The sequence below is a fragment of the Toxorhynchites rutilus genome, chromosome 1, assembly GCF_029784135.1.
Source record: "Toxorhynchites rutilus septentrionalis strain SRP chromosome 1, ASM2978413v1, whole genome shotgun sequence".
Taxonomy (NCBI): Eukaryota; Metazoa; Arthropoda; class Insecta; order Diptera; family Culicidae; genus Toxorhynchites; species Toxorhynchites rutilus.
In genome coordinates, this window is record NC_073744.1 from 41,517,256 (window position 1) to 41,535,766 (window position 18,511).

General features: G+C 38.9%; 1 protein-coding gene across 3 annotated transcripts in view; it reads right to left on the minus strand.

Moving 5' to 3' along the window:
• Positions 1 to 18,511, minus strand: part of LOC129775591 (elongation of very long chain fatty acids protein AAEL008004) — a 108,309-nt gene that overhangs the window by 65,392 nt on the left and 24,406 nt on the right. For all 3 annotated transcript variants that reach the window (XM_055780524.1, XM_055780497.1, XM_055780506.1), the window contains exon 2: positions 8,725 to 8,788. The gene's annotated coding sequence lies outside the window, so the exon portion shown is untranslated. The remainder of the gene's footprint in view (positions 1 to 8,724; positions 8,789 to 18,511) is intronic.

Here is an 18,511-nt window from a genome sequence, read left to right on the forward strand (position 1 = left end):
CGATGAAGAGAACTGATGAAACACGGGAGAAATTTAAATGAGGGGCTTAGAATGCAAGGGGTGTAAGTGACTTGATCGATTTCTCTCCATCGACTTTCTCTTTTGATCATAACTTAACGGCAAACACATTCTCAGCTTATTTGACAATGTGGACGATAGGTCAGAGCATCAATTATCGGATTCTATAGCAAAACCAAATTGGAACGTTTTTGTGTGCTGAGTTATTCACGAAAGAAAAAGTTGATGAAGAGAAATCGATCAATTCACTTACACCCCTTGCATTCTAAGCCCCTCAAATATTTATGAACGGGTAAATTCTTCGTGCTCACGCTAAGTAAACGCCAAACACAAACGGTAATGAGTAGTATTAGTTGGTTATTAATTGACCCAAAAATTGTTTTCATAGCTCAAAAACTGCTTTAAAAGCAAACTATTGAAATCACCTTCAAACATGCTTGAAAGTTTATTAAAGTCAGGATTGGTCAGCAGTATGCATGGCCGTGAAGTTACTATATGATATGCCAACCTCAGTTTCTATTTTGCTTTTGCTATTTTGCTATTCGCACTGACAGCCAGAAGCAAAGCAGAAAAGAACCAAATATAGATATAATAGTAATACTAAAAATTTCGATACATTCTAAAGTAATAACCGAATGTAAAGTTTCTCAGACTCTCAGACATCCTCAGCTCATTTGCCTTCAACCTTAAAACAGACCAAATTGAAAAATTAAACTAAACACTTACTTATTACTTACTTATTGATGGCATTACTTATTGATGACTTTTTCTCCGGTCGATCAATGTATTTTCGCGAATTTGAGCAACGTTACCGGGGTAGTGGGGTCAAAGTGCTGCGCATTCCCAGCTGAATGTGAAAAAAAAATATTTTCAACGGTGAGAGTTACGTTCTTCGGTGGAAAATTGACGGTGAAAAATTGTGGCTGTCGATGCCGCCACTAGGGTGTGCGATGGACCCGTTTCGATCGGATTTTCTGTTGCCGTTCTGAGTGTTCTTTGGAGCGTTGGAAATGTAATTTTGCCAAAAGATACTGAGGAACTATTCCGATACATAAGTTCAGTGTTTCAGTATCACCCAAGACAGTGAGCAATCAACAATACTGCCGTGATCTCTCAAAGTGACGCAAGCGCCAAAATTGACATTTTACTTTTTAGGTTATAGATCGATAAAGAATAACAAATCATTTCAAATGACTGCGAAGTTTTACAGAAATGTGAAAAGATGACCCCGTAAAAGCTTGAAAACGTTGTGGCGTAAGCGCCATTTCCACTGTGATGTGGCCCAAGCACCATTTCCCTATATCATGTGGCGTAATTCGATTGTGATGCGATGTGATTTTTGGTAACACAACTTAAATAAAACTGCATTTTCTCAAAAATCAAGCCGAATGATTTTCCATTAAGTGTACACATTTTGTACAGATTAAATTTTCGTAATTCACGCGTATGCTGATTATACATGCAATTTTAAGAAAAGACTCGTACTGAAAATTCTCCCCTCTGGCGCTTGCGTCACATTGCGAGATTACGGCAGAATACATATTAGTTCCGAGAGTTAATTTGAAAATCTTCTCCGATCTTTTTTTTTTTTTTTGCTTAGCGCAACGCTCACGCCCCTCACTCAGTTAAATCTTTCATTCATCGACTCCAAATGTTTGTACTAAAGCGTTTCATTCTTGAAGTTCTATGATCGTCGTTTATAAATTTGTAGTTCTACGTCATCGATATCGTCGTCTTCGACATCACCCTCCTATTTTCTGCGGCGACAGATCTGTGTGGCCCCTCTTAAAAATGTTCAGAACACTAATATAGAACAATGCCGAGCCAGAGAAACTTTATGTAAACCAATTTAAAATGCAACTGATTTCTTCTAGTGTAAGAGCGTAAACAAAATCATGGAAATAAAATCGTAACTCAAAAGCTAGCTGTCTGAATGAAATATGATGTTGGAAAGATTCGTCGAAACGTCAATGGAATTTCTAGGAAAAATAAAAAATTGATTACAAGTTTTCCAAGATGACAGTAAATCTCGACGCTTCGTGTAATTTGAAGACATTTAGCATCATTTTTTCCCGAAACCCTGATTACTTTTACTGATTTTTCGCTTTTCAAGAAACTCAAACTTTGACGGCCGTTCGACACTAGTAAATGAAGTCCGATTGAGCTGATATTTTAGTTTATCGCTCATTAGCATTTTAGCTGTAACAGAGCCGAATTTTAATCATGTACATGTCACATGTTTATCATATCTACAAATAGCACATTACACAGTTGCCATTTTTTCGGCGTAACAGTATTCCTTCTATATCATTGCATATGGTTACACAGTAGCCATTTAGGCGTAAGAGTATTCCTTCTGTTCTTCCATTATCCAGTTAGACCACCGGACAGCGGAGACAGTTGATATGATCATTGTTGTGTTATTAATAGAACAGCACCCGATGTTTCTTTCAGAGCAGAGCAATTGTATGAATGAATCGAATACCGTGGATCGATCTCCATCGATGTTGATTGTTGTGTGGATGTAGTTTTTTCTGTAACAACACAAAGATGGTCAATTGAGGACCCTGAGTTTGAACTCACGATCGATCGCTTACTAGACGAACGCGCAACCAATGTGGCTACGAAGACTCCCTTAGCTGATATTTTGCATAGGGAATTTTTCCGTGGGAATCAACATTACATCCATTGGCACTCTTTCGTACACCCATGTCTCGTCGACAGTAATTTTGCCTTGGATAAACATGGGATCAGAATTTTATCGTTCAATCATGTCTTCAGTCACTGGATTGCGATGAAATTTTTGAAGAAACTTGAGCTCATTTGGGACTAATTTTGTTGTGGCTTTTCTCAAGCCTAAAACATCAACCAAAATATGACGAACGGTCTCGTGAGAGAAATTGAATTCACGAACTAGTTCTCTCAAACTAGAACTACCGATATTTTTTATATACCCTAAATCGATCCATTTGTTTGAGTGGTATTTAGTTATTAAAAAAATCAAAGGATATAAACTGTGTTTAGAAAAAATTATAACATTATTATATAATTCCAAGACAAAATCTCTTGAACAAATGATACAACGGTCGGTAGTTGTAGTGTTAAATGGCGAATTCCGAGCTTCATTCCATTTCTATTCATTTCTACCATTTCATTTTTATCAGTTGAATGCCTTAGTCTCCAAACGTATTCTGCAAAAATTTTAACGTTTCGGCAAAAGAAATTTTGCTGCAACACAAAATTTCACACAATATCGTTAACCAATAGAATTATCCTTATCAAACATCGCCAAGCAAAAAAAAAAACTTCTCAATGACACTGTAAACAAATTGAACGACAGCTCGTGCTCAAAATTGACATTAAGACCACTGACAGTAGTATCAACTTAAAAAAAAGGAAAAATGTTCAGTGGGAAGATTTCTAATAACAATTTTCCGGTATATATAGGGTTGGGGAAAAAGAAATGTCGTATTTCTGATCGAAATTTGACGCTTTATTTAACATTTAAGTATGTTAAATAAAGCGTCAAATTTCGATCAGAAATACGACATTCCTTTTTCAATTTAAGTCAAATATGCGCCGTTTTGTTCGCAAACTTGTTGCCATTTAGAAGGCAACTTCATTATCCCCCCTTATAAAACCCCTCCTGCTTATTTGCAAAAAACTCCGACAGCCAGTTTTCGCAAGCCTCTTTTGAGGCCAACTTAGTATCACCAAGAGCGTTTTGCATGGACCGGAAGAGATGATAATCACTTGGGGCCAGGTCCGGACTATACGATGGGTGCAATAGGACATCCCATCCGAGCTCCCGTAGCTTCTGGCGGGTCATCAAAGATGTGTGAGGCCGAGCGTTGTCCTGGTGGAAAACAACACCATTCCTATTGATCATTTCTGGCCGCTTCTGGTCAATCGCAAGCTTCAAACGGCCAAGCTGCTCACAGTAGAGAACCGAGTTGAGGGTCTGGCCATAGTTGAGCAGTTCATAGTGGATGATTCCCTTCCAATCCCACCAAACACACAGCAAAACCTTCCTGGCCGTTAATCCGGGTTTGGCGATGGTTTGGGCCGGCTCACCGCGCTTCGACCACGACTTTTTTCGCTTTAGGTTGTCGTACGTGATCCACTTTTCATCACCAGTCACCATCTTCTTCAAAAATGGGTCGAGTTCGTTCCGTTTCAGCAGTGCATCGCAGGCGTTGATTCGGTCTAAAAGTTTTTTTTGCGTCAACTCGTGTGGCACCCATACATCCATCTTTTTTGCGGAATCCAATCTTCTGCAAGTGGTTCCAAACGGTTTTATGGTCTATACCCAGTTCCTGGCCAATCGAGCGAGTGCTCACATGCCGGTCTACTTGGATGATTTCAACGTCACTTACGACAACGTGATGCGCAAACGGTCGTGGTCGAAGCCCGCTGAAGCGGCTCAGACGGTGGCCAAGCCCTCATTAACGGCCAGGAAGGTTCTGCTGTGTGTTTGGTGGGATTGTTAAGGAATAATCTATTATGAGCTGCTTCCCTATGGCCAAACGCTCAATTCGGACCTGTACTGCCAACAACTGGACCGCTTGAAGGTAGCACTCATGAAGAAGAGGCCATCTTTGATAAACAGAGGCCGCATTGTCTTCCATCAGGACAACGCCAGGCCACACACTTCTTTGGTGACGTGCCAGAAGCTCCGGGAGCTCGGATGGGTGGTTCTTTTGCATCCGCCGTATAGTCCGGACCTTGCACCAAGTGACTACCACCTGTTTTTGTCCATGGCGAACGAGCTAGGTAGTCAGAAGTTAGCCACAAAAGAGGCCTGTGAAAATTGGCTATCCGAGTTTTTTGCCAATAAGGAAGCGAGCTTCTATAACAGTGGTATTATGAAGTTGGCATCTCGTTGGGAACAAGTCATCGAACAAAACGGCGCATATTTGACTTAAAACAGATGATTGTAACATATTTTATGAACAAATGAAAATTCAAAAAAAATACCGCAGGACTTTTTTGACAGCCTAATATGTTTAAGTGTTGCCATATATTGACAATATACGACATTTCTTTTTCCCCAACCCAATATTTGACCGTATGTATATATTTTGAACGCACCCACGGCTTCTTTTGCTGCCGAAAAGAGTTGTCCATGGTATGACTGCGCCTATTTGGCACTGTTGCATATATCTGTTTCGGCTTTTGTTCAACAGTTCCCCAAAATAGGCGACAACTTTTACACGTGAGCAATTTTTGTTGAATTAAGATAATCTTGGAAAAACCATATATTCGACTACGATATAGTTCCTGACTCACACGCATACATCCATGACTCGCGACCTATTACAATCTTATACACGTCTATTTAAGTACCGTCAATGTATTTTTAAAAATCGTTTGCCATCAAATCACACAAGCCGATATTTGAGATTTTGTCAAATTGTGTCAAATCTACATAATCAACAACAATCGATCACATACATACGATGAGTCTCGAAGTTTTGGCAGGAGTACCCCCGCTTACTCTTCGGTTCACAAAATTATCCTACAGAGTTCCTTTTTTCATCCGTTGCAAGATCATGAATCCATTGGTGATTGATAACTTCGAAAATCTACTCCAACTGATTCCTCAGTCAAGTTTTATGTTTTTATACCATGAGTTCCTTACCCACGACGTGCACCCTTCACCAGGCATCTCCAACCAAGTTTGCTTCCCATACTTTTGCAATTCCTCTGTCATTTTTGATCTGTCCATGCGACAAAAAATCCATGGAATCCCAGATCATCTACGCTCAAATTCTATTCCGCCGATATTTTCGGCAGAATATGGGAAAGTTGGATCTGATAAAATGTTCTTTACTGACGGTTCATTCATAAACGGGTCCACTGGCTTCGGCATCTTCAATGAAAATTCCAGTGCCTCTTTCAAACTCAAAGATCCTTGTTCCGTGTATGTCGCAGAAATGGGTGCGATATACTATGCTCTAGGGATCATTGAAACACTGCCCATCGACCATTATTTTATTTTTTCAGACAGTCTCAGCTCAATAGAGGCAATCCGCTCAATGAAAGTTGATAAACGCTCATCTTATTTTCTAACAAGAATAAGACAACTATTGAGTGTTTTGGTCGAAAAATTATTCAAGATTACCTTAGCATGGGTTCCCTCTCATTGCTTGATTCCGGGGAATGAGAAAGCGGACTCGCTAGCTAAGGTGGGCACTCTTTTTGAAAGGCAAATTGCTTATAATCCACATTCCTCGTCAGTACACGCTCGTAAGTTGGCAGCGCATGTGGAGTGGAGATGAGTTCGGTCGTTGGTTACACACGATTATCCCTAAGGTCTCGACGAGTGCATGGTTCAAGGGATTGAATGTAGGTCACTTCCGTGATATCTCGGCTTATGTCCAATCACTACAACCTAAACGCGCATCTCTATCGCATTGGGCTCGCAGCAAACAATCTTTGTGATTGTGGCGATGGCTCGCTCTCAGCTCTCTAGAGCACTGAGAGCACAAGGCAGACAATCGGAGATCCCCGTCCGGATATCTTAGATAGCCGTGATCCTGATCATCTATACCTGTTCCTCAGAAACGCCGATGTCAATGTTTAATGATGTTTCCTTCGTTGTGTCCCCGTTTAATATCCCTCCTATAAGATCGATAAATTTTTACTTAGTCGCGGCAATACATACACACACTCTTTACAGATACACGGGCCAAAGGTTGTGCAGTCCACTGATCATTCAACAAGAGCCAAAGATTGTACCGCTCATGACAACTCTACACGAGCTGATGTTTGTGCCGGCTAGTGACCATTCTATCCTGGATTCCTCGAGTCAAGAAGACGCACCACGCTAGATATGGGGTACAGACCAGGGGGGCGTTGCTGATTAATGGTCAGCTGCATCCCAATAGGAAGTATCCCGTGTCGGGCACACGTACAGAGCATCGAAGACTGCAACATACCAATTATAAGAACACTTGTAATACTAACCTCGAGCCAACCGCGAGTAATCGGTTACATATTACTAACATAGATAATAAGAAAAATTGTCAAAGTATTGAACTCCCGGCCCCGTGAGGCTAACGCCATATGAGCCTTGATAAAAATATATATTTTGGGAAAAAAAACAACAACAACCAATAGTTTTCATGGGAGATGATCATGAATGATCATGCAACGTTTTCAAAATGTTGATGGATTCAACGCCTAAGAGTATGGTCCAATAATGACACCACTGTTTTGAAGGCTAACGAGCCCATCGCCTGTATTGTGCTATCGGATGGCTCGAAGTCCTCAACGGTAATAAGCCCGGACATAATTTTTCATTCTTTCATTCTTTGAAGAGATTACCAATTTGTCGCATCACCTCGCGGTCGTGGTAATTGCTGACAAGCAATTACCAAATCATCAATTTATCCGTTGGCCCAATCTGTTACATCGCAAAAACACTGTCTTCTCGCGTCAACCTCGCCAATTGTGAGACAAGCAGAGAAAAAATGAGCCTTCACACGGCTCATTTATTGTTGGATTTCGAGACACTCCGCGCTCTGATGGCTGCGATGTCTACAGCAAATCCCCATACAGATCCACTCGAGGCCCCCATCAGGCACGAATTATCATTACCCGAATGACGCCGCATAATAAACGAAACAATCTGCGCAAATTCTAAATCCGTCAAATATTTACCGATCTGTGTACTCGCAGATGACTATACAGCCGTGGTCATAACCTAAAAAAAACAGTTCGGACGCATAGCCGTAGACGTCGGTACGGACAATTGCGATTGTACTTCTTCGAACAGGTTTTTTTCCCTCCGACTCTCTCAAGAACCCCCCGCCGATTCTGTTGTTGTATCGATTCATTACCACCGCTGTTTGTTTTATTTGTCGAAGGAGTACCTGCTCGAGTCGTTCGCCAGCTCGAGAAGGTAAACATCCTAGAGCCGCTTCGCTCTCGGTTTCTGCGACAAAGCGCACAAACCACACACTTCCACAGCTCAGAGTTCAGAAACTTTCATTATTTGCTCTCCGAGTTTTTTCCGTACTTTTTTTTTCGCCCGAAGGTTTGTGTGCTTTTCTGAATCAATATGAGTTTTTTTTTACTGTCGCAGAAAGATTGTGCTTGGAGTGTGTTCTACGATAGAAAAAGATTACGTGATAACAATTTTTTTCGGAATGATTGTTCATGTGTGGTCAAAGTCGCGTTTGGGAACACGTGTTTGATTTTGCATAATAATGCGCGCTGAGAACGGCAAACACCGAAATGTGCGATGTTTGCGGTCGGGTCAAACGTTTGTTAAGAATAGCAGTTGTTGGGCACTTGCCAAAGGCGTCCTCAACTATATCCTGTGTACGAGTGCTTCTTCCGCGACTCGGAAGTGACTGTTTCCTAAAATAAACTCTACCAACAATCTGACCACTCACGATGATTTGATGATCGAACGCAGAGCGAAGGCACCGTTAGGTGGAACTACGACACGATTGTTTAATTGCTAATTAACTTCCAAAATTGAAATATAGGCAAACAACCGAAATTAGCATTCCAGTTTACTCTGTCCCACTTTGACTGAACAGGTTGTCGGTAACTAGTTTTGTACCTGTGGAAGAATTGTCAACTCATTCATAACAAACGAGAATGGCTTCTGGCCTCAGCTGCGCGTTCCGGTGCGTGAGAAAGACTGAACTCAAATATTTAGTACAGATAAATTATTATAAGGGGGTTACTTACGTTTTGTTTTATCCCGTGGTCAATTTGAACGCAGTTAGAATAACAATCTAAAATAAAAAATAATCTGGAAGAATAAACAGAAAAAGAGAATGGCATTAATATTCAATTTATTTATACATGGAATATAGAGCGATGATAAAATAAGCTTAACACTGAAGCCCTCCCAAATATAATAGGAGTACCGGTAAGTTTCTTCGTTTTTTTTCAAAAATTAATGCTCTATTCTGCAAAAATGGTTACAAATTTTATATTCAAAGTATTGCCCATCGCTAATCACAACTTTTTCCCATCTTTCTGGCAATTCACGGATCCGTTTGCGGAAATAATCGGCCAGTTTGTCGGCTAACCACGAATCGATCCAATTTTTGACTACATCAAAATTGGAGAAGTGCTGGTCAACCAGGTCATGTTGCATCGATCGAAAAAGGTAGTAATCGGACGGAGCAATGTCTGAAGAATACGGCTGGTGGGATAGGACTTCCCATTTCAGCGTTTCCACCATTCAGCACTCGGTCCACGTGGTGACATAACGCACAAACCAAGCGAGTGGTCTTATGATTAGCCTGGTCATCGTCGTAGTATGAAACTGCATTATGGATGATGACCTAAAGAGAGCCACATTCCATAGCCAGGGGGTTCACCTGAGAGTGATAGTGCGGGGGGTGGGTGAGCTTGTTTGTTCCAATGCATGCGCCAAAATCCTCAGCCACACATGCCCGCAGGTGACCCCGGTGTGACGATCTGGTGGTCTAGTAATTGTAATTGTTTGTTCGTCTCTCTTTTTCTCTTCCCGCGTGTTGTATTTTTTTCTCTTATTTTTCTGCTGATCATTTCAGAAGGTGAGGGCTCAGTAACTCAGACGTCCGGGTTGACACGCAATCTGCGCAAACAGACGAGGCGGGCGCGCAGAAACATCATTTTCGAGGTTCACAACGATTAAAATACCTAAACAGTTTAATAATAACGCTAGCCCCGATTTTTCGTCGCTGATATAAGCCGGGGTTAATAGGGTGCATCGCTTGCGCAAGAGATGACCACAAGCAGCGATGGATAGAGGGAAGTATACAAGATGAATTATTCATCTTCAACAACAACAAACGCAAGGTCAGAAGTATGAATGAATTTTTCGGGGGAATTGTCTCCGAAGGGAACTGTCAGCGTAGACAAACGAAAACAGGTTTTGGAAAATCAGTTTAATGCCATCGTCAATTGTCACCATCCGGATGGAGGTACAACTTTGGAGTGGCATTATTTTGTGCGTTGTCATTTCAAGCTTTGGCGGACCTTCCCAACCTGTAACGGAAGCATTCTAGCGGGTGGAAAATTCAATCCGCTAGAGTTCAACTTTCTCTCCGTTTAACTTTCCGGCCTACACATTCCAGCGTCTAGCGAGCAAAGGTCAAGTCTGGTAGTGCTATCAACAGCCACGACCACCAATTGCGGGCGGATTATCTCGGTGCTAAGGAATAGAACCGGTCGGGAGAACCGCAAATTAACGCTGACAAGCGGCTCTCCCTGAGGGTCGCTCGACCTTCCCACAATCGATGGTAACAGGTTTGCGATTTTGGTCGATTTTTAGAATGGCGCTGCGCGGTTTGATGTGTGGATAAGTATGTTTGTATGTAGAGCGCATGTAATGACAAGCGACGCAAACATAGAAAGTGACTCAGCAGATTCGAGCAGGGTGCCCTCATATTTTCGTTTCCTATTTGCTGCTGTTGCTGCCACCGATGTGCAGTGGTATGAGGGCTGTGCACAGAGATGCAGCAGCCGATGGATGCAGGAGACAGCGTTCGAAAGAATGAGATGCACTGTCCCAGCAGGACTCAAGTGTGGGTTGTTTTTTAGGTGTTTGGTCTGCTGGTGTGGTTTGAAGTTTACCAGCAGCTATGACGATGAGGGTAAACAGATACCGAGCTGAGTAATTGCTTCTCAATTTCCACATCAGAACGAAGCGGGAAATGTTTGATGTTTAATGTGTTTTGGGACAATTATCTATCATATCGGTAAAACTAGCATTCTGAAAAATTAGCTATGGAGCAATTACCCGTCAATTAAACTCTGACTTCGCACATAATGTGACAACTACCTGAAATCATTATCATATCTCTTCATATCTTTTGTTTTAATTACGACTGATTCTAAGAGGGAGTATCCAAAATCATTGACTTCAAACTTCAAAAAACTGTTACTTCAAATTCAACTACCGTCGATTTTCACCCCCATGGGTCAAAAAAGGTAGCTTCCGAACTTTTTGTTGAATAACTATCGTAAATTAGGGTAAAACACAATTCTAATTACGTAGAAATGTTATCGAATGATGAACACTCGTAAGTGTTCAACGAATTGTTGAATAATATTAATATTTCACTGAACTACGATTAAATGAGAGTTGACCCAATCTCACCTCCTCAATGGGCCAAAGTAGTGAATATTACTTTCTATTAAGAATTGTGTTCAGAAATAAATTGCTCAATAAGAGCCTAGCCGGGTGAGGGAGTAAAAAGTGCCTCCGAACCAAATCACCAGCTGTATAGAAAATATTGTATAGAGTACTAAATAAAATATTTTGACAGTAGTACCATATATTTGAGTCCTTATATGGTACACCATAGGATCTATGGTGAAAGATGCACCTTCTCGTTTTGTCACTCCATTCTCAATAGCTTTGAGACAAAAATATGGAAAAAAAATACTGAAAGTACGTCTTACTAAGGTGTATCGATAAATATCTTCAAACAATTTTTTCATCAAAAAATGTAATTTAAAAAAAAAATATGCGGTACAAAAAGAATCATCATTTTTCTGGCGTTTCAAAATTTTGAAAAAAATATAACTTTGAGACCCGCTTTTATTCTAATTTTTATGTGTTCGTATGTGTATTTTGTTTCTACATGTGGTGCAATTTTTTCCCGAATTTTCAAGAGCATTGCGAGACACGAAAATAATTTTCTTCAGCGTCTGCATTATTATTTTTATTTTCTTGAAATCGATTATTGTACTGTATTCGTGGTTTTCAGTTTTAAGATCAAAATAAAAAAATAATAATAAATTGGATTTTTTAAGTGTTCTTCTCATTAATCCGAATAATCTTTCCACAAGGACTTTTTTCTCACAGAGCTCTATCATACTGCTGACTCCTATGAATTTAGTAAACCATCCAAATCCTATGTAAAGATAATCTTATATATTTCAAGATATGAGAAAAAATCTTTGTACAACGCAATGCTCTAAATATACTGACAAAATTTAGACAAATAAAAAACAAAATTTAAATAAATATCAGAGCATTACTTTTTTGCCCAAAGGCCAAAAACTTATTTTTGTTATCGCGCAATCCTCTTAAAACTTCAAGAAAAAATTACGCTACATGTGGAAAAAACAACACATACGAATGCATTTAAATAAAAATTAGAGCAAAAGTGGGTCTCAAAGTAATATTTTTTTAAAAATTTCGAAATGCCTGAAAATATATATAATTTTTTTGTACTGCGAAAACCACTCTAAAAATTTCTTAAAAAATCACATATACCTAAAATAGACGTAGGAAGAAACTTGAATACAAACTAGAGTAGTACTGAATCTCAGAATTAAAAAAAAAATAAAATTTTATTTAAAATTAAAATAAAAATTAATTTAATTTTTTTATATCTGATTTTTGATGAAGAATTTTCAAATTTTGTTTGAAAATATTGATCGATACACCTTAGTAAGATGTACTTTCAGTATTTTTTTTTCGATATTTCTCCACAACAGCGACAACATGCTCCCATCGCTGTTCAATTATAACTGAGTGGATTTCCGAGCGGCGCTCGCTTATATACCAATTGGTGATTTCAATAGCCTGTTTTGAAAGCAATAGCCTTCAATATTGAAACAAGTTTTTGGATCAAAAAGTAACAAGTTTATAACGCGTAGACATTTTATCTTTCGAATGAAGTGTTTATCACACCATTTCTTTCAGTTGTTTAGGAGCTATTAACGCTGAAAATCTTGTTCTCCGCCGTAACGCTTTCGTTTTCGAAACATTAAAATTACACCCCAGTGTAGAAATGAAAGAAGTAGTCCTACGTCAGAATATATACGACACCATCTTGTAGTGGCGGCCATTGTGGATTTTAATTTTTCATAAATAACTGTGTTCTGCTAGTCAAGCCCTTACCCATATCGATTATTCAATATGGAATTATTATACAAATTATTCAAAATGTACGATCTAAAAGTAAGAAAAATCAAAAATAAAACACCGAATAATCGAGTCAAGATAGTTTCAAAAAATATATTTAAGAATTCAGCTCCTTTAAACATATGTAACTGAGCCTGTAAATATAAACGAATTAAAAAACAAGAGTGTTATTTTCGCCTTCACCAGATTTATAAAAAAAAACCAAACCGTCAAATTTGTACAGATGAAGCAGGACAAGAATTAATTTAGAGGTGAAATCATTTTCATACGCGCCAAGTTAGTGTTTCTCTTCGGCTTAACTTCTGCGTATCAGTTCAAATAATGGAAGTAAAGGGATGAACCAGCCAAAAGTGGTGAAAATCACTATAATACAAAAAAAAAAGAAACCAAAATCATTTCATTAAACCCTTTTAACACATTGCGGACCGCTCACGAGTTTTCTCGTGTTTCGCGTTTCGTCTGTAACGGATGGATCACGAAATAACCCATCTCATCCACATCTATTGAAAATGCAAAATGCATCTATAGAAAATGCACAATGCGAAAATGTTGCACGTCCGTTCATATGGTCTGAAAAACCATTTTTATCCTAATTTACAAAAATGACATTTTGAGAAAGTTCATAACTTTTAAATTACTGTACCAATTCAAATGATCGACATATCATAATGTCAATTAGCTAGTCTTCTTTAAAAAAATATTACACTTTTACATAACATACCCGAATGACATAGAGCAATTCCACGCAAAAAAAAGCAGCAAATTTTGACCCGACCCTCTCCGATTTTTTTTTTTGAAACTTGATACTTATGATGGAAACTACCTTAAATTACAATTTTCGTTATAAAATTACTAATATTATAAAATGACTAATTTAGATTACGACTTGCTTTTTGAAAGGACATGTTAAAAATTATCGACCTATCTTTCAAAAACTCGTAACTGAAAATCCAGATGTCTGAATAAAATATGATGTTCGACAAAGTTGTTGGAAGATCAATGAGCCATATTTAGAGATTCACTATGGAGCTCGCGGTCGCGAATAATTCGCACTGCGGATAGTCAGGGTTCTACTGATTTTTATTGGAAAGCCCTTCTAAATTCGATTAGGTTTCTTGTGGGGCTCAAATTCAACTGTCGGTGCGCTAGAGAAATAATGAATGCGGGCTCGATTCAGGACTACTTTACTGCTGAACCCAAATGAAATCAACCGACTTCTGATTAGAAAAATAAAATTTTTCAGCCAATTGTAAAGTGTTGCCAGTGATAATGAAAAATAAAATTCTACCGAACGTACTTGCTCTATATACTATATTCGATGACGACGAATAACTACAATTTTATTGGAAAATATGGAATATCCTGTTCAATGTGCGAAGATTCTGTGAATATATCATACCAAGAACATATGTCACTTTTGTGGGAAAATAAGCGTCATAAACTATATCACATTTGGCAACTCCGACTCCGTGATTTGTTTTCATTGTAATTTGCGCTTGGTAGATAAAAAGCAAAAAAAGCAACTGGGATAGGCCCCTGTTCATTCCAAAAAGTTTTTTTTCGTGTTTTTTCATCCTCAAATGTTCACCGGACGGCCGCCATCTTGAATTTTCAAGATAATGGAATAGGCAGTTTTATAACGACAGCAGAGATAAAGGTGAATGTAAGATCAACCGGTCAACAGGAAGGGGGTTCAATTTCTTATGATGTGGGACAACCCTACAGATAAACCTACAAACATACTTACAATAGGTCATGCTGAATAAAACTTTTAAACGGTATTTTATAAAAACTATATTTTTATGTTTTTGATTTTTTATTATTCTACATATCCCATATTTACATTTAAGTGCCAATTCTATCAAATTCCGTTGATCAAAATCCTATTCAAATTGAACGAGAAAAGTGTCACCCAGATCTGGGCGATGAAAGTGATAAAAAATTTTGACGCATAATATGTCAGTCTTACTAAAATGGAGATATGAATTTTTGTAAATTTATGATACTTCAATACTTTGTGAAATCGTAGCCATTTAAGAAAAGTTACATGAAAAATAGAATTTGCTTGCGATTCAGCATGAGAAACTACAAATAACGTTTATCCTAGGACCAACCGAAGAAGGCGAATTGGCTTTAATTTGATATGTCCATCATCTGAATCGGTCCAGAAGTTCAAAAGTTATGAAGTTTTGAAAAAAAGACATTTTTGGAAAAAAATTGAAAATTGATTTTTTGGACCACCCAAAAAAAAAAAAAAAAATATGGGTGTTGCTACTTGTGAAAGTTCTTATTTCTCGAGGCTCCGAGAGCGAACGAGATGAAATTTTCGATATCACTGACTGAACTTGTTTCTTCTAATAAATTGTGTAAACAGAAGTAGAGTTGCATGATAAGAGAGCTTTATCAACTTACTTCGGGTTTTCGTATACTTCCATGATACTAATATGGAGAGGATACAGATGAATCCAATATCTATATGTATAAAAATGGAGTGGTGTTTGTCTGTCTTTCTGTCTTTTTGTCTTTCTGTCATTCTGTCTGTCTGATTCTTATGGATTCGGAAACTACTGAACCGATCGACATGAAAATTGCAATATAGGGGTTTTTGGGGTCGGGTAAGGTTCTTATGATAGTTCGAGACCGCCCCCCCCCCTCTCTAAAGGGGGGGTGGGGGGCTGTCTGACAAACAAATGAAACAGAAATTTCTGCATTACTCGGAAATCAATCAAACAAACGAATCCAGATTAGGCATGTGAAGGTTTTAGGGTGCAATAAATATTTATACGGTAGTTGGATACTCCTCCCCCTCTCTTAGGGGGGGGGGGGGTCTGCAATACAAATGAAACACAATATTCTGCATTACTCGGGGTTAATACCAAGCAAACGGAACCAAAGTTGGCATGTGAAGGTTTTTGGATGCATTAAATGTTTCTATGGTGGTTAGATACTTCACCCTTCTCTCAAAGGGGGGGGGGTGCCAAATTAATGAAGCATAAAACATAACTCAAGCATAACTCAAGAACAAATCAAGCAAACAGAACCAAAGTTAGCATGTGTAGGTTGTAGGGTGCAATGAATGTTTCTATGGTGGATAGACACTCCTCCCCCCTCTCAATGGTGGGGAGGGGGTGTGCTGCCATACAAATGAAACACAAATTTCCGTATAACTCGAGAACAAATCAAGTAAATGGAGCCAAATTTGGCATGTGAAGGTTTTAGAGGACACGAAATGTTTCTATGGTGAATAGACACTCCTCCCTTCTCTCCAAGGGATGGCTGCCATACAAATAAAACACAAACTTCTGCTTAACTCGAGAAATAATCAAGTAAATTGAGCCAAATTCAGGATGTGAGGGTTTTTGGGTACGAAAAATGTTTCTATAATGGTATGACACCCCTCCCTCCTCTGAAATGGAGAAGGGGTCGCATGAAAATAATACACATATTTCAACCAAACATATTCCAATCAAACATGACAATTGAAAATTTTCGGAAAACTCTGAGAAAAAAATGGAAAGGTTCGCAAAATTCAATTCGCATATGTTCTACAATTACATATTGACAAGCGTTATTAGTCCATTTGATGTTTGCGCTAACGAAATTGATCTTCGTTCGAATGTGGAAATAGATTTCAATGTGATAAAACGCACTCCTATATCGTCTTCTATCTATATAAATAAAAATAGATCGCCGAATTTAAGAGAAAAACTCGAGGAAGGAATTGTCCGATTTAGGGCTATCATATTTTCTGTATCAAACATTTATTCCGTGTAACGGAGAAACATATTATTTGCAAGTGGTTGAAAAATCTTGAACGAGAATTGTGTCTGAAAATAATCTGATTTTATAATGAGTTTTGGTAGGAATTTTATAGTAAAAGGTAATTTTAAAGGGTAGATTAAAAGATCAATCAATGAACAGTTTTGCGATTGGACCCATTAACGTGCGCTTAATAAGAAAACGTGGATGTGATAACGAAAAATAAATTTTGGGCGAGACGAAGTTTGCCGAGCCAGTACAATTTAAGTTCATAGGATCCGATATTATTCTAAGATTTAAAAGTTTTTGATATTAAATTCAATTTTGAAGCAAGAGTGCATTCAAAATGTTATTTTCCTAGATTTGACAAGTTTATCGAACATCACATTTTAACATCGGAATTTTGGCTTACGATTTTGTGAAAGAAAGATCAATGATTTTGAATACGCCCTTTTAACATATCAGTCGTTTTTCGAATTGGTCATCTGATAATAAAAAAAAATATATGATTTTAGGTAGTTTCCATCATAAATAAGTACGAAGGCTGATTTGGCACGGAAGTGTTCTTCAGATTAATTTTGGAAAAATTGAATGTACCAAGATGCTGGTTGGCTAACATCTACACTTCCACAAAGTTTGAATGGAATCTGAGAGGGTGTTGCCAACCCCAGAGAGTTTAGCGCGGTATTCGCCAGGTCTTATATCACCCTTCCAAGACATTTTAAGAGACGACACGTTGAGGTACATATTCCTTTAAGGGTCATATGATACCAAAAAATTTATAAAAAAATTATAAAAAAATAATGGCTACAATATATTATATTGTTCGTGTACCACATGAGGTTGTACAAAATATTTTAGGGATCCGACGAATACTGAAGCCCATTTGAAATCAATACGGTACGGGACGCCAATACTAGTCTAACAACCTATCACCATCATCGAACCTTCACAAGATTTGTGGTGAACGTGTGCGTGATGCAACATTCTATTGCAATTTCGCCACAGTCCGGTCGGTTAAGCCGGTAAGTGTTGCTCTCTCAACGTAATCAACGCATTGAACAACAGTAAGAACAAGGCTGAAATCGGAGAACGAAAGGGTCGGATTGGGAAGCGTGAAACAAGCACAATAACGTTTGTTGACATTTTGCGCCAATGTAACCCACTGTCTCACCGCCCTTTGCCAACTCAGCATTAGGCGGAATCGCCTAACTGAGCTGCATTCGATCTGTGAGCATGCAAAGATCAATTAACCCAGATTGCTAGACACCAACCAACTGTTATGCAAAAAAAAACACAACAGAAACCGGTGGATTGCATTTGACTACTGCGCTTGTGTGCTGCTGCACTGTAATTACTCAGCAGGTCATAGCCAGCGCACCATTGCTCGATTTCCCTGTTTCGATTTCAAGAACCACACATACTACACCTATACACGTACACGTTTGCCGGTTGCGATCGGTTTCAATTGTAACAAATGAAAGTAGCCAATCCTCTTCCCCCGCGCAATCCCAGAAACCGATCGAACGCGAACGGATCGTTTACCGTACAACTCTCATCAACTCATTCCGAATACAATTCATTCGCTTTCAATTAACCTGGCTCTGGCCTATGGTCACTCGGTCTGTGTTTGGTGCAACAGGTCATCGCGCCAACTCAGCAGTGGCGCGGTGGCAAACAATTTGTCGATTCACTATATATTGAGCTAATTAGAGCCGTCGCATATATATGTACACCATGGGGGCACCGAAAAACAAACCGGGGTGAAAATAAAACCTAGGTCCAACCGAAAAGGGGTGAGGAGCGGCTACCCCGTCTCTCGATTAAACTGTGCACACTTTT